General features: G+C 52.2%; 1 long non-coding RNA gene across 2 annotated transcripts in view; it reads right to left on the bottom strand.

The window, feature by feature from the left end:
* The window catches only part of LOC122475852, an 89,034-nt gene that overhangs the window by 41,459 nt on the left and 33,019 nt on the right, over window positions 1-14,556 (bottom strand). The window contains exon 5 of one of the 2 annotated variants that reach the window (XR_006295323.1): window positions 9,639-10,111. The exons of the other annotated variant lie outside the window; for it this stretch is intronic. This is a non-coding gene — a long non-coding RNA (uncharacterized LOC122475852). Of the gene's footprint in view, window positions 1-9,638; window positions 10,112-14,556 lie in introns of those variants that run through there. 2 annotated transcript variants of the gene reach the window in all.

The following is a 14,556-nucleotide window of genomic DNA, read 5'->3' as shown; positions in this document are numbered from 1 at the left end:
GGGGCCCGTGTCTCAGACCGCGCTCAACACATGTCAACTTTCCTCAGAGTTACGTCGTAGGCAGAGTTCGGTGCGCGTGGGCTAAACAATGTTCTGGCGTCTCACACAAAATAAAGGCCGTTCTCTTTCACATCCTCCTCCCCGCCAGGGTGCTGGCTCCACGTTCGCGAGTGGCCGGGTGCCTGCGCACAGCTCTCCCCCAGAGCACCCAGCCCACCGTGCCCCCCGCCCCTTCTCCTGCCGGCCTGTCTCTGTTCCTCCCCATTCTCATGGTCTTAAATCCACGGCTTCCTTTCTGTGGTTAGAGAACGGAGAACAGCTTTCCTTTCTGTTTGCCAGGGTTTAAATGCCTTTGGAAAACATCCAGAAAAGTCTATCAGAGGGGAACGGTCTCTCCCAACCGACTGCTCAAGAGTAGAGCTCAGAAGGGAGTACGGGGGGGGGGGGGGGGGAATGCCCAGCGATGGGGTCTCCAGTCACCTGGCCCCCTCCACTCCCCACCTCTTCCTGCTGGAACAGCATCCCCCTCCCCAAGGGTGCCTTGACCAGGAGAGAGGATCCGCCCTCTGCTCTCCCGAAGCTGGGAGTCCCAGGAAGCAGGGATGTGGGGTGGGGCTGAGAGCCTCCAGATGGGCGGCTGTTGGCAGGAACCAAAGGAGGCCCCCTCCCCTTGCTCCCCGTGGGCCATGTGGACCCACTCTCCACTGACCCACCGCCTTCTCACACGTAATCTCTAGCCACCTCATCCTGGCAGGTGTCTCTCTTTCGTGGGGCCAGAGAATGGCTTGAACCCCCCCAGTTTCTGAGGACCCCAGGGAGACAAGGGGCTCGCTCTCTGCCCGCCATACTCCGCCGCGCCTGGACCCTGCCCACAAGCGGCGTCCTGGAGGGAGACCCTTGTCCCGCAAACCACCCTGCACGGGGCCCTGAGGGTCCTCCGCTCACCCGCCCACCCCACCTTCCTCGACACCATCCGTGCAGTTCTGGGGGAGCGTCAGGCTCCTCTGCCCCCCAACCCTCCCTGTCATCTCTGCCGGACTCAGCATCCAGGGAAGTGACTCTGGGCACATAAATCTCTGTATGAAACTCGAGTGTGCAGAAGAACATGAGCTGAGGGGCAGGAGAGCCCGGGTTCCAGTCCACACTGCCTGCTGGCTACAAGGCCAGAGGAAGGGGGTTAAGTCAGATTTTGTGGGAAGAGACCTTAACAAAGAGCCATGCACGCAGAAAGCTCTCGGTAAAGATATTATTATTACTGGCAACCATTTATTCAACACTCAAGCCTCTACACTGAGCACAGTCAGAATCCCTCTTAGCTCAGGGCACCTGGGGACTCAGTCGGTTGAGCGTCTGACTCCCGGTTTCAGCTCAGGTCACGATCTTGCGGTTTGTGAGTTCGAGCCCCACATGGGGCTCTGTGCTGACAGCTCAGAGCCTGGAGGCCTGGAGCTGCTTCGTATTCTGTGTCTCCCTCTCTCTCTCTGCCCCTCCCCTGCTCAGGCTTTGTCTCTCAAAAATAAATAAATGTTTAAAAAAAACAACTCTCTAACTCAAGGTTCTTTCTGTTGAATTAAGGACTCAGAGAAATAATGGATATAATGCTACAAAATTGTAAGAATCTATATATGTATATGTTTATTGGTCTCTGCCCCCCATTCCTACTAATATTTTGTCTTTGACCACAGTTCCTGACACAGAACTCCTAAATTCCTCAGAATTTCCTGGGTGATTTCCAGTGTCTTGTGTTCTTTTTTTTTTATTTTAAAAAAAATTTTTTTTTCAACGCTTATTTATTTTTGGGACAGAGAGAGACAGAGCATGAACGGGGGAGGGGCAGAGAGAGAGGGAGACACAGAATCGGAAACAGGCTCCAGGCTCTGAGCCATCAGCCCAGAGCCCGACGCGGGGCTCGAACTCACGGACCGCGAGATTGTGACCTGGCTGAAGTCGGACGCTTAACGGACTGCGCCACCCAGGCGCCCCAGTGTCTTGTGTTCTAATGAGGTGACTCTCAGTGGGGTGGAGGGGTGGGTCCTGGGGGCACCAAAGAGTCTAGACCATGTTTAGAAGCTTGGAACTTTCACCCCTCCCCCACTTTTGTGCGCACACTCTCTCTCTCTCAAAAATAAATAAACGTTAAAAAGAAAAGAAAAGAAAAGAAAAGAAAAGAAAAGAAAAGAAAAGAAAAGAAAAGAAAAGAAAAGAAAAGAAAAGAAAAAGAAAAAATGAGAGCCTCCAGGCTGGTGAACACGTCCGCGTGCCAGGAGGCTGCTGCACTCCGGCTCCGTGGACCCTTCTGGACCTCGCCCTATGCGCCCCTTCATCTGTATCCTTCATCTGTGTCTTTTGCAATAAGCTGGTAGGTGTAAGCGCTTCCCTGAATTCTGTGAAACATTTTAGCAAATTATCCAATCCAGGAGGGAGTCGTGGGAACCCCGACGTGTAGCCAGTCAGTCAGAAGTACAGTGACAGCCTGGGATTGCGGCTGGCCTCGGAAACCCCTGCAGCAGATAACCAGTCAGCAAGTCCCACTGGCCACAGGGATGGCTGCAGGGTAAACATGGACGTAAATAAACCTAGTCAGAATGAAGGTGGGTTAGGAATGCGGTGCCAACGCGTTCTCCTGTTCTTTAGAGATGAGAACAAAGAAACACAAAGGCCAAAGGTTGCTGGCAACCATCTTGGGACTGTGAAAATCAGACAGAGGGAAATGGAGTCCTTGGGGAAATTGCTCAGCTGCTAGATCAAGCCTTGCCTGAAGCTCATGCTATAATGGACTTTTTTTTTTTTTTTTTTAAGCCCCAGGAGCAAATAAATCCCTGTCTCAGATAAGCAGTTTGAGCTAAGCTTTCCAGTTGCTTGATGCTCATGTATAGCAGGATTGCGGGTGCAGAGAGGGATGTAAAAGACGTCGAAACTAGGAAGGTTTGAGGATTAAGCCACGAGAGGCTTTCCTTGTTCCATGCTAGGGTGCCAGACTTCATATAGGCAGCGGGGAGACTCGCTGAAAATTGTTGAGGAAGGAGGTGGCGTAATGGAATCTGTTTTTCGGAAATTAGCTCTCATGGCAGGATGAGTGGCAGACTGGAGGGAAGGGAGATTAGAAGCAAAAAAATAAATAAATAAACAAAAAATGTGATTAGTAACGGGTATGGGAAAGGACATTTTATCAAATATCCCCAGATGTCGACGTCGTGGGGAGAGGGGGCGTTGGCGAGCAGGCAGTCACTTCTGCACAGCGTCTCCTGTTATCAGCGCTGAAGGCCTTTCCTTCACCCCCTAAGAGCAAACAGCCCACAGCTGAGAGGCTCCAAATCCTAATATCGCAATAACTCCGACGGCTATCCAGCTGTCTCAGAAGTTTCAAAAAGACAGAAGCTTTTTATTTGGAAATCTAAAACAAAGTTAATTTTAATCTATTTTTTTTAACTAACAATACTTCAAAAAACTTTTTTTAATATTTATTTTAGAGAAGGAGAGAGAGTGAGTGTACAAGTGGGGGAGGGACATAAAGAGAGAGGGAGACACGGAATCCGAAGCAGGCTCCAGGCTCCGAGCAGTCAGCACAGAGTCTGACGTGGGGCTCGAGCTCACGAACCACGAGATCATGACCTGAACCCAAGTCGGACACTTAATCGACTGGGCCCCCCAGGCGCTCCCAACTAACAATACTTTAAAGAGTGGAAAGAAGGGACGCCTGGGGGGCTCAGTCGGTTAAGCATCCTACTCTGGACTGCGGCTCAGGTCATGATCTCACGGATGGTGAGTTCGTGCCCTGCGTCGGGCTCTGCACTGATAGCACGGAGCCTGGAGCCTGCTTCGAATTCTCTCTCTCTGTCCCTCTCTCTCTGCCCCTCCCCCTGCTTGCTTTCCCTCTCTCAAAATAAATACACATTTTTTTAAAGATTAAAAAGAAACAGTGGGGACAAGAATACACCCCAAAGCAAGCTATAACAAGGTGTCCGCACTCCCAAAAGTTTGCGAGCCACTGATCTAGGTCATGGTGCTCCCAGATGTCCACCGGGAGCACCTGCCACGGCAGCTGCCAGTGAGCTCCAGCCTCCCGGCCCCGGGGGAAGGCCAGAGGCCTCCAGGGCTCACGTGGCTCTGTCCCCACGTCCACGAGGAATATGAACACCCGCATCTCCTGTCCCTGCGTCCACAGACAGCCCCGGCTGGCCCACTGCTCCGGCACGGCCCGGGGCTCCACACCCCGCCCCCCTGCCTTGCAGCCTCTTCCTGGCCGCGCAGTGCTCCCCGACCTGGCCGCGCCCATCCTCAGTCCCCAGAGCTTCCCACGGGCAGACTGCCACCCGCGTTCCAGACCCGCTGTTTAATCTACACGATTCCCATCGCGCTCCTTGCCGGCTTCCTGTTTGTGGAAACTCCTATACAGCTTTTGCGCGTCACGAGACCCAGGAGCCCGGCTCACGACAGCCCCCTGCCAGTGTAGTCCCTCTGCATCGAAGGAGACGGGGAGCCGCTATCTGATCATTTCCCTTTTTGTTGTAGAAACAGAAGCTTGAAAACACCCAGGGGTTTCCAATCCAGAGAGTTTCCCACAAGCTTTGACTGCACTGCCCGCTGGCTTCCTGTTAGCAGAACAAAGTTTCAGGCTGAGTCACAGCAGAGAGCCCAGCCCGGCAGTGATTCACGAGTGTGGCTAACGACGCCCCTGCCACCGGCACCGGCCACTGTGGGCGCTGCCCCCGCCGGGGCTGCCGCGGCCCCAGCTTAGCGGGCTCCCGGGAGCACGGCGGGCGAGCCGCATTCCCGAGTCTCTGTCCCGGGAGGCACAGGCCTGGCAGCAGCAAGAACAGGCTGGCCTTGAGATCCGGGGACCAGATGGGGCCTGAATCGGGACCGTTCCAGGGATGCCCAGGAAGGCACCCCTGCTTCCAAACAGCAGCACCCCCCCCCCCCAACGCCCTCCACACGGCTGAAGAGTCCTCCCTCCGAGTTTTCTCGGTTTTCCTTTAAGGCACAAATGCAGCTTAAACGGGCCGCTCACACCCCAGTGTGTAACGTGATGAGCTCACTGTGGAAAACACTCCTCACGGGGGCGGCGGATGGAAGGCACGCGGCCAAACACGACCAGGCGGGGAGAGGCGGGCAGGGGACAGGCACGGCGTCCAGCACTTCTCAGTCCGGCCCAGGACCGGGCCTGGCTGCAGGGCCCACCCTGGGGAAGTCCCTCACCGTCTGCTGTGAGGCAGTTCGGGGTTTCTCCTGAGTCCAAGAGCCTCCTGAGGGGCCTCTGCACACAGCAAGCCCCGCGGCTTCTGCAGGGACAAAACTCAGGGGCTCCAAGCCACGCCCAGACCCGGACACAAAAGTTCACAGGTGGGCCTGTCACCTGCATGGTCACCTGCACCGCATCCCGGGAAATGCAGCCCCTCCTGATGCCAGAGACGAGGGGGACGGGACCCCACACGTACCTCTGACCCAGGTCTTCTGACCCAAACTAAGAGACCAGGGGGACGGGACCCCACACATACATCCGACCCAGGTCTCTGACCCAAAGTACCAGGATACGCCACGGCAAATTGATTAATTCCTAGACTTAGCAAAACTCCAGACATCATCACGTAACACAAAAATCCACGGTCAGCAGGTGGCAGCGGGTTCACTGTGTGGCCCAGCCACCAGGGGTCCCCGATTCCGTGTCCGGGCGGCACACAGACAGCCTTCTCGCAGCCTCTGCGACGGGCCTGACCCCAGAGGAGGCGAAAGCACAAACTCCGATGTACTGAGAAGGGAAGGCAGCTGCCTGGGGGCCGGCTGTGTCGCAGGAGCTCAGAGAGCCCCCGACCCCTGTCCCAGAGGCCTCGGGGACTCTCCCACTCCCCGGGTTATGCTCCAGGAGACAGGAGCTCAGCCCTGTGGGTAGGCCTCCCGCCTCGGGCATCTCCTAGACATCTTAAACTTGTAATTTCGAACTACAGTTCCCCTTCTCCCCCATCCCCTCCGTCCTCCAAACTCAGCGGCCCCTCTTCACCTCCTTTATCTCTGCTCCTCTCGCCCCAGGGACTTGGCATCCCGCCCTCCCTGCGCTCAGCGACTTCCCAAGCCCTCTCCTCCCGCACTGGGAGCCCCACCGCTCCTGGGGGCTCAGGGACCCCGCCCCAGGGAGGACCCCTCAGCCGCCGGCCACGCCGCCTCTCCACTGTGCCCTCCTGGCCGCGTGGACCCAGCTTCTGGGGCACACTTGCTGCTGTAGTGGCCGTGCACGCGCAGGGTGACCCCCTCATCAGTGTCCACAGACCCCCCCCCCCGTGTCTCCTGGGACCCTCAGCAGCGACACAACCTGGCACCGACCTGACCAGCCGAGGAGCTCGGTTTTGTCTCTTTGTTTTCACCGACGCACTTATTTATTGAGGTCTAACCTGCAGACACGGTGACTCAATATCTGTGTATATTGTGAAATGATCAGCTCAAGAAAGTCTGGCTAACAACCACCACCGTGCAGTCACTGAAAACACTTCTTCCCATGATGATGAGGAAGAAGCCCCAAGAGCTCGCGGGGACAGAGCAGTGGCGAGAAGAACCTGAAAACTGCGGCTGCAGGAGGCTGTGGGTCCTGCGTTCACTCCTGGGCCCGCTTCCGCCTTACTGTGACCGAGGAACAAGGTTTGCGAGAAATGTGGCTCCAGGCACAGGGCCGGCAGGCAGAGGACTTGACAAACCGGTTCCTACCTTTGGTCTACTCTCCCTGCCCACCTTCCTGCTTCCAGAAGGCAGGCTGGAGGAGGCCCCGTGCTGCCAGGCGAGGGGAGGACACGGGGACACACAGGGACAGCTGGGCGCCGGGGAGATGTGCACATTCGATTCCTTCTCATCCCTGGGACTCCGCGGCATTTCAAGGGCGTGGTGATTTTTGGGGCATCCGGGTGGCTCAGTCGGTTAAGCGTCTGACTTTGGCTCGGGCCACGATCTCCCAGTGCGTGAGCTTGAGCTCCGCGTCGGGCTCTGTGCTGCCAGCTCAGAGCCTGGAGCCCGCTTCGGATTCTCTGTCTCCCACTCTCTCTGCCCCTCCCCTGGTCACACTCTGTATCTCTCTCTCTCTCTCTCTCTCTCTCTCTCTCAAAAATAAATAAATGTTAAAAAATTTTTTCTAACAAAAGGACTTGGTGATTTTTGAGATTCTGTATGAAAATGATATGAGATTTAATTTTTCCAAGTCCTTGTGGTCCATTCTATCCAGAGGGCGTGAAATACCAACACCGCAGGCACAATACTCAGAAATTACATTATCACAGTTTTTGGCCCAGCACAGGGGATGAGACCGGTTCAGACACGGGCCCCGGTGGCTTCTAAGACGGAGAGTCTGGAGACTTGATTCCGGACCTTGCTGCTGTTACTTTGAAGAGCCACATCAGATCAGATCGACGTGTTCAAGTGCACCGCCTGTGAAAAGTCTGCAGTCGCTCACAGACGACTTACGCAGCGATGGCTCCGGGGCAGAGTGGTGTAGACAGAGGCGCCTGGGCCCGTGAGCAGACTAGGGGGAGGGCACGGGGTCTCGGGGCTGGGGACAGAGAGTGCCTCCCCTGCGCCACTGCCGGGCCCCCAGGCACTCAGGGCCACCAGGCAAAGAGAAGGACCCGAGTTGTATCTCCGATACTCGAGACGAACCCGTTATCCGCAAATGACACCATTTTCTTTACCATGACCGAAACAAGACATGTGGGACACACCTTTCTAGGTCGCCTGGACACCTGGTTGAGAAACTCAGAAATTACTGGATCACTTTCCTGGATGAGAAGGTGCACTGGTTTCCCGGCGTGTGCCTCCCCGTCACCAACCCCGACCTGGCTTCGGTTCAGCCTGTCTGTGCTTCTGACACCACGGCCGTGTTGCCGAAAACCTGTGCGCAGTTAGGTCTTTGTAAACAGTCCCACGTTGGAAAGGCGCTGAGGGAGCTTCAAATACCAAAACGACGGCTACAAAGATGGGAAAATGCTTAGAGTCGGAGTTAGGAGGAAAGAGTCACAATCAAACCTGTGTGCGCACTATGGATAAAGGTTTCGAATAACATAGATGTACATTTGATAAAATTCTGGAATAGAATTTCCCAAAGTTGATAATACATTAGGGTGATGGAATATGGGTAATTTTTTTATTTCTTTAATGTTTATTTTATTTTTGAGAAAGAGACCAAGTGTGAGTGGGGGAAGGACAGAGAGAGAAGGAGAGACAGAATCCGAAGCAGGTTCCCGGCTCTGCGCTGTCATCACAGAGCCTGACGTGGGGCTCGAACTCACGAACCAGGAGATCGTGACCTGAGCTCAAGTCGGACGTTCAACTAACTGAGTCACCCAGGCGCCCTGGGTAATCTGTTTCGCATTCTACTTCCCAAACTTTCTGGATTGATGTTTTTAAAACTAAAAATATGAATTAAAAGAAGTCTGAGTGCGTGGCTGGCTCAGTTGTTAGAACATGCGATTCTTGATCTCGGGGTCATGAGTTTGAACCCCGCGTTGGGTATAGAGATTACTTGAATAAATAGACAGACAGAAAGAGAGAAAGAAAGAGAATTCTGCAACAAATCTTATGTTAAAAGGTGAACATTTATTCCACTGTGCTGTTATTCTGAATCTTTCCACAATGAACTTCTTTTAAGTTGAGGCAAATCTGCATTGCAAAGGGTTTAAAAACAACATTTCTCATTACAATAATATTTAAATGTAACAAATAGAACAACCCTGAAGTCAATCAAAATTAACAGGTGAAGGAGAAAAACAGAAGATTTCTCTGTAAGCAACTCCCCAGGCAGTTCACGTGCGCAGGACGGGCTCTGGCCCACCTCTGTGCCGGTTCTGTCCCGGGACCCGTGCAACCTCCCCTGCGCCTCTGTCCAAATGGGAAAGCGTTGGTATTTTGGCCGACAGCACACACACCCCTTCCTTGAGCCCCTGGGGCGGGCGGAAACTACCTCAGAGACGCACCCTGGATCTACACACTCACACACACTCCCACCCACACACGCACACACACACACCACACACGCCCACTCTCACATACATGTTCACAGCCACACTCACACACACTCGGTGTCAAACCCTTCAGAGCCTCAGGGAGGTTTCCCTGGTCTTTTGGTTTGCTAAGCACAACTCTAAAGGCCAAAACAAAACAAAACAAAACAAAATGGTAAACATCGCCATGCTCTGCAAATACAAAATTGCCGCACATAGGGGCGTCTGGGTGGCTTCGTCGGTGAAGCAACCGACTCTTCGGCTCAGGTCATGATCTCACAGTTCGTGAGTTCGAGCCCCACGTCGGGCTCTGTGGCGGCGGTACAGAGCCCGCTTGGGAGTCTCTCTCTCTCTCCCTCCCTCTGCCCCCTGCCCCAATCCACGTGATCACACGCTGTCTCTCAAAATAAATAAACTTTTAAAAATAAATAAATAAATAAATAAATAGAAAGGAAAAATCTCTTCTTTCTCATCCTGAAATGCCCTTGTCCACTGGTGAGAAATCAACACGCCCTGGGACAAAAGCCCTCGCTACCCGGGGACGTCACTGACCACACCCTTGTAAAGTGACGAGCCTGCTCCTTGGTTCCATTCTGGCCCTGCCGGACGTTACACCAAAGGAGCCAAAGTCACTCAGTCTTGCCATCAACGGATGGCGTCTGCTTTTATCTTCCACGCGCCTAACGGCCTCTGCTGTAAACTCAGGCATGAAATTGAAACTTCTGGAAATAACCTCAAAACGAGATGCGATCACCCCGGAGCAGGGGCTCCCGACCAGCGACACCGCAGGGAGCCCACTCCCGAGTGCTCCCCGCCAGTGCGGCCACGGGCATCTGTCCGGTCCGGGCCACCAGGCTTGGTCAGGGCTTCCAGGACCTTCCAGCATGGAAACGGCTGACTCGGTGAAGGTCGATGATCAACCTGAGATTGGCAAAACAGACATCGACTTCCTGGGACTGAGGGAGCGGACTGAACTGAGGTGAAGGTTCTGTCTTAAGCAGGCATGTGAGGAAAAACGCTCCTTCTACCCTCGTCTCTAACCATCAGCTTAACCTGCTTTCATGAACAGCAATGGAACATTCCGTAAGCGATACGCTAGGCCCACATCCCACCTTAGAATCCAGCAGGAAGAAAACCTGTGATGAAAATGGCAAAGTCGAATGAAAGTTACAAAGTTTAATTTCCAGTAATGGCCTTGTTTAACGAGCAGCTTACAAGATTCCTGCAGATTTAACGATCCTCGCTTGTGAGCCAACGGCAGTCAGCTCTGGGGGAAGTCTCCTGGAACCCATGCTTATAGAACATCCGCTTTGCAGGTAACAGAGAATTTCCCTGCAGGTCAGGAACTTGACAACCTGCAGCGTCTCAGACAGAGGACGCCTCTACAGTCAAACCACAGGGGACCACACGGAAGGGTCCTTGTTCCTTAGCTCAGGGGACGAGCTGATCAAGGTGATGAAATAATTCTGACACATGAAAGTAAATGACAGCGAGGGGCGCCTGGGTGGCTCAGTCGGTTAAGCGTCCGACTTCGGCTCAGGTCATGATCTTGCAGTTCGTGAGTTTGAGCCCCACGTCGGGCTCTGTGCTGTCCGCTCAGAGCCTGGAGCCTGCTTCCGATTCTGTGTCTCCCTCTCTCTCTCTCTCTCTCTCTCTCTCTCTCTCTGCCTCTCCCCTACTCTATCTCTCTCTCAAAAATAAATAAACATCAAAAACAAAAGGAAAACCTCTTTCTTAAAAAAAAAAAAAAAAGTAAATGACCGCGACAGAGGATTTACAAGTTAACTCTGAGAGCAGATCTGCCCTGGTTCTATGAGCATGCGACAGGGATGTCTCTGTACAGACAGCCCCTGACTGGAACGGCTCCGCTCCCTGGTTTCCGACTCTTGAGACGGAAGCAAGGCACGACACGCCCGGTAGGAAGCACACTTCCAGTGGTGACTTTTGACCCTTTCCTAGGCTAGCGATCTGTGACATTCTCCGGCGAGGCTGGGCAGAGGTCCCCGCTCCCTGCCAGCCGGCGGTCAAGGGGTTAGCACCGCACGCCCACGGCCATTCTCTGCCCACAAGACCGTTACACTCTTCAGTACAGTCGTCAATAAATTACACGAGAGAGTCAACGCTTCACTACAAAATGGGCTTTGTGTTAGATGATTTTGCCCAACTGCAGGCTAATGGGGGTTTCTGAGAAGTTTCGAGGTCGGCAGGTGTATTAACTGTATTTCCGGGTTAACGGTATTTTCAACTGACAAGGGGTTTATCGGACTTGACTCCGTTGTAAGTCGAGAAAGTTGTGTATTAGCAACCAGTGAACATAAACGGTGAACCAGTGAACGTAACAAGATATCAGTCGAGTTACACCGAACCAGAAAACTTCAAAACAACCTAAGAGGTCAAATCTGAGTGTCAGGTTGGGGCTGGACTGTAAGGAGAACTGGCTGGCCCACCCTCACCTTTGCACCCGTCCACTTTGCACACCTGTCCACTTTGCACCCAGAGACAAAACAAACAAACAGAACCAGATCACAAAAACCAGGATCGCTCTGTGTGCTCCCAGCCCGCAAAATATGAAACCTCGAACCTTTCCTGCAGGTTACTGACCTCCTACAAAAAAACACGTCTCTCCCTAACTTTTACAGAGTTGATGTCTGAAGATCCATCTCAGCCTCTGTAAATACTAAAATCATGGAAGAAAACGAATTTTTCTACCCTAAACAGACTGGCTGTAAACTCAGTGATTCGTTAATTTCTTCCCTTTAAACACCTGTTGCCTTTCTTCCTTGCTCAGCCTGTCTTTCTCAAGCCTGGACTCCCTTACAAACCTCTTTATAAGCCAAGTTGTTTTCTTAAGGTATTTTCATCTCTGAGTCCTTCTGTGACAGTGACTTGCTTATCTGTCCCCATCTTGTGGTCCTACATACCTCTCTCCATACCTGCTTCTAATCATGGCCGTGTGGCTCCCGTCAAACCAACCTTCTCACAAATAACAACTGTAAACTCTGGGCAAAACATAAAAACAACTAACCAAAGACACTGGGGAGTAACCAGAACAGGCAGATACCGGAAGGAAGTGAGCAACTGGATGGAGGGGAAAAAAGTGGGTGCATTTCCTGGTTTTTATGGCTTTTATCCAGGGGGACGTGCTTGGATTACAGTATACGAGGCAGCTGAAAGTCAGAAAGAAAACCCAAAGTCTTACTCCCATGAAGCACCAGAACATAGAGTTGAGAGAGACACAGCTCCTGTAAAGCAAAGGGGAAACCCTGGAAAGTGGAGAGCCAGAAAGGCAGAGCCCCAGACTGCGTGCATAAATTTTGCGGGAGTCCCTGGCTCGTGCCAGAACCACACTGGAGGAAGCAGCCCTCAAGCCATCCAGCCAAGACTACATGAAGTGAGCAGAAATTTGACCTACGGTTCACAGCACAGAAGACAAAGCTAGCAGTCTGAATGCAACCAAGTTAACTGCCTACCACCAGAAACAAACAAACAAACAAACAAACCAACAAACACAGAACATAACCCTTACAGACACAGAACACAACTCTTCACGAGAACATTCCAGAATTGAGAATCTCGACAACACATCATTCACAATGTTCAGGACACGGTTCTAACCTACTTAACAATTGGGGCGCCTGGGTGGCTCAGTTGGTTAAGCGTCTGACTCTTGACCTTGGCTCAGGTCAAGATCTCATGGTTCACAAGTCTGAGCCCCATGTCAGGCTCTGTTCTGTTCTGACAGCAAGAAGCCTGCTTGGGATTTTCTCCCTCCTTCTCTCTCTGCCCTTCCCCCCACCCACATGCACGCACTCTCTCTCTCTCTCTCTCTCTCTCTGGAAAATAATAAACTTAAAAACTAAAAAAATAAACTTAAAAAAAGTACTTAGAATAATTACAAAGAAACAGGAAGACATTATCTACACTCCAGAAAGAAATAAAATCAATGAAGATCAACCCTGAAATGATTCACATACTATTAGCAGATAAGGGCTATAAAACAATTATCATAACTAAGCTCAAGGACATAAAGGAAAGTACGTTTATAATAAATGAAAAATACCAGCAGGTAACTAGAAACTATAAAAAGAACTAAATAGAAATTCTGGAACTGAAAAGTATATATCTGAAATGTCAAAAACCACTGGATGGGCTTAACAGCAGAATGAAGACGAACTTAAAGACAGATGAATAGATTTCTTCTCTCTTTTTTTTTTTTAAGTTTATTTATTTATTTTGAGAGAGAGAGTGAGAGACAGAGCTTGAGCAGGGGAGGGGCACAGAGAGAGAGGGAGACACATAATCTGAAACAGGCTCCAGGCTCTGAGCCATCAGCACAGAGCCCGATGCGAGGCTTGAACCCACAGCCATGAGATCATGACCAGAGCTGAAGTCAGACGCTTAACCGACTGAGCCCCCCAGGCGCCCCAGTAGATTTGTTTTCTACTCTGAAGAGCCAAAGGGGAAAAAAAAAAAAAACGATGAAAAAATAACAGCTTCAGGAAGCTGCAGGACATTATGAGAAGAGTAAACATACATGCAATTAGAGTCACAGAGGAGAAGAGAAACAGACAAGACACTTGAAGACATAATGGTCAAGTTTTTCCCCAAATTGCTACCCCATCTAGACAGCAAGCTCAGTGAAACTCAGGAACTCCAGGCTACACATCCTTAGTGGTCCACTCAGCGCCTGGCAAAACGGCAGATTTGCCCCTTATACACATTTATGCGTTCAGCACGCAACCTAATTCTTTATTGAGTGCTTACTGTATGTAAAGCACGGTGAAAGGCGCTAGGGGCACAAAGATGCCTCAGGGACAGCCGCTGTGCTCAGTGCGGGGGGAATAGGGCTTTGAAAAAGACAAGAGGGAGGAACCCAGCTGCTTCTTGTTGAGGAAGGAGAGGGTTTCATTCTCTCCCAGGCCTTGCATCCTGATTTGCTCGGTTTGCTTACGGTCGTCCCTACTGAAGGGAGAACATAACCCCGTGAGTCCCGGGTGAGAAGAGGTCTCCTATCAGCAGGCGACAGTTCCAGGGGCCTCTCTCCAGATCCCCTTCAAACAGTCCTTTTCTCCCCAAACTTTGTCCGTTTAGGACAAAAGCGGGAGCCTCGTCCACACAATTTTCACTAACTCTGCTTGAAGGCGCCTTTCGCTTTTAGGCAGAATTTATATCCTAGGGACATCTCCAGGTGATTGACCGCGACACACGGCGACGCTTGTGTCACATGTACGGAGAAACGGCCGAACGGGACCATCTCTCCACCTGGAAAGCGTACACAGTGGCAGAGGTGTGAACGCCCCTCCAGGGCGTAAAGACTAGAAGCTCGACGGGACTCCGTTTGTGTGTATGTCAGAGAGACAGCAAGGCAGAGAGAGTCGCAGAGGCAGACGCAGGGTGGGCGGGCCTCTTAGCATTCCCTCCTCTCCGTGAAACGTCGCGGCGCGGCCGTTTCCTCGGGCTGCCTGCTCGCTGTCCACTTGCAGCCCGTGCTTCTGAGAGGCAGCCTGTCCACAAGTGAACTCAACAACACGCCCCGGCAGACGGGTGCCGGTCTGAGAGGCTCCTTCAAGGTCTCACCGTG

Source organism: Prionailurus bengalensis, chromosome E4 (genome assembly GCF_016509475.1).
Source record: "Prionailurus bengalensis isolate Pbe53 chromosome E4, Fcat_Pben_1.1_paternal_pri, whole genome shotgun sequence".
In the NCBI taxonomy this organism is placed as follows: Eukaryota; Metazoa; Chordata; class Mammalia; order Carnivora; family Felidae; genus Prionailurus; species Prionailurus bengalensis.
Note: the sequence above shows the minus strand (reverse complement) of the source record. Positions and strands in the feature narration are given on the sequence as shown.